Source organism: Engraulis encrasicolus, chromosome 22 (assembly GCF_034702125.1).
Source record: "Engraulis encrasicolus isolate BLACKSEA-1 chromosome 22, IST_EnEncr_1.0, whole genome shotgun sequence".
NCBI lineage: Eukaryota > Metazoa > Chordata > Actinopteri > Clupeiformes > Engraulidae > Engraulis > Engraulis encrasicolus.
Genome location: NC_085878.1, coordinates 22216002 through 22218501, shown reverse-complemented (window position 1 = coordinate 22218501; position 2500 = coordinate 22216002).

The window sequence follows — 2500 nt, the reverse complement described above, 5'->3', positions numbered from 1 at the left end:
TCACAACCTCCATATCTCTAATCCAGCACCTTTGCCATTGATACTAAATGACATATATGCTATTTTAAGTTGGCTAAGGAACACTGCATATGATATAATTTTGAAAATCAACATAGGTCCAAGTGAGATTTGAACTCACAACCTCCATATCACTAATCCAGCACCTTTACCATTGAACCAAGCAGCTGGCTGACATGCACATTCCAGCAAGTCAATATCACATTGCATTGAAGAGCCGAACAATAGACTTCTAGAACGGTTGTGCAGCTGCTCGTTAAGAATAGAATGTTGAGAGAAAGTGACAGTTGAGATGAAACCCTGTATTGGCAGCACCTGTTCTAATTGACTCTATGGCAGTACTGTATTGTGCTCTAAGGCAGAGGGCAGAATCAAAACAGATTCTACTTTTTAGATTGCTGTTGTTAAAAAACTAAAAAGAATTGGCACATGTCCTTTGCACAGATTGTGTCATACATGTGATCTTTCTAACAGTCATTGAATTAAGTTTATAGGTTAAATGTTTCAGTCACAAATGGACCTCTTGTGGAAGATGTGCTGACCTCTTCAGAAAGGCACTTCAAGAATCAATTGGAAAAGCCACTGGGCCAACCCAGCACTTTTTACACACCTGCCATTTAAAAAGTAATGGGAGTTGGGACATGATACTTTCACCGTTTGGAGTCATATCATAGAGCTCGCTAACAACGTGTCAACTAAACTTCCAGGTGAAAGTGTTGATGTTTTATGAACAAAAAAGCCTCCTACACTCTGATCTGTAGAGTGGACGGAACACTCTCTCCTGAAGGTTCTACCATTGTTTTCAATGGGGACCCAAACTTGCACAAATTCGCCAAAAACTGAAAAACAAGAGACACGGACACGCTATATCAGAACAAATGATCTCCAAGCCGAGCCGGTCGTTTTAGTGTTTGAACGGTGTCTCTATCTTGAAAGGCCTAGGAGGAGATCCATTTTCTATTTTTACAGCCCTGCACAAGAGAAGCAACAAAGCAAGCAAGCAAGCATAATAAACTGTACTTAGGGATTACTATAAGCGGGATTTGCTCTGCAAGCCCGCTTAAAAATCTTTCACTGACGTAAGGACAGACGCACATTCTGATGGAAGCAGTGGCGTGTATAGACATTTTGGGGGGCAGGGGCTAAAGGGGGTACGGGGTGCATGTAGATTTTCCAGCTAGAGGCTACTGTGTTATATCAGACCATTATTATATGGTGTGACGTCATCGGTCGAATGCTCCATTCATTTCAACGGGGCTCCCCAACGTTCGCACGTCTGTTATTTTTCGATAACGGACGTGTTGGTCTATAACAGACCGCGCTGTCAATGGCAACAAGACTTTTCACTGCTAAAGCGACTTTTCAACAAGACTCTAATCAGCTGCTGTGATAGACAACACCTGGCTACCTAGCTATTGCCTAACGGTGTTCCACAACGGCACTGTTTTGTTTTGCGCAGCAACAATCTTTTGACATGAAAAACTATAATAGACTTAACATTAAATAGGCCTAAAGAAATGTCCCCGCCATGTGTGAATCATTTAAGTATATCCATATAATAAGCGGGTTAACTTTCGGCGAGTCGGTCGCTTTGTGGAATAGCAGCACTTCAGAGAGAAGTGCTGCTTCGCGTCGGGGTCTAAAGATTCTCTCTGTCGTGCTGCTATTCCACGGTAGCGACCTTCTCGCCGAACGTTAACCCTTACTTATTGTCACATGCATTGGATTGTCAAGCATTTGTACCATAGATGATCACGTCAACATCGACCAAAGTATATTGTGACAAAAAAGGGGCAGGTGCTTTAGAACCACCTCATCCCTCTTCACGCCCATGGATGGAGTAACAGTTTCCATCCAGCACCTTCAGTAGGGGGATATATAATAAAGTCATTGGTTAAGAACAAGGACAGATGTCAGGTTCATTAAGGCATTTGCTTTGTCTTACCATATCGGACAAATATCCCATACTAATAGGCTACTAAACAAAGCAGTAGGCTATTATATCATATGAAGGGTCCGTTCAAGCACATTCACAGTGCTTAACGACAGACCTACACTTAGGAACAATAACAACAACAGCACAACAAACAGCAACAGCAGAAATACATTCATTAATGTTTTACAGTGGCTGTCAAATGGGATTTTGCCTTCATTAGTGTTCACTGTGTAAAGCTCACAGTGTGAGACGGCTCAACAGTATCCACACATACAATCAGTGAGGTCACATGAGACAAACACATACAGGCTACCTCTGAATTCACACTACACTACAAGCAGAGCAGGGCAATTATAGGAAAAATCAGTCGAAACAAGTCGAAACCGTGAATCATCATTAATCAAGTACACAGGCCTAATACTTCTTGTGTAATGTTACTGTATTGGTAATTGTATTTTATCCTCTAGGACCTGGTGGTCAAGTGTTATAGTTCAGCCCTAGTCATGGTTAAAAAAAATAGATTCAAAACTAGGAAAATCTAATGTT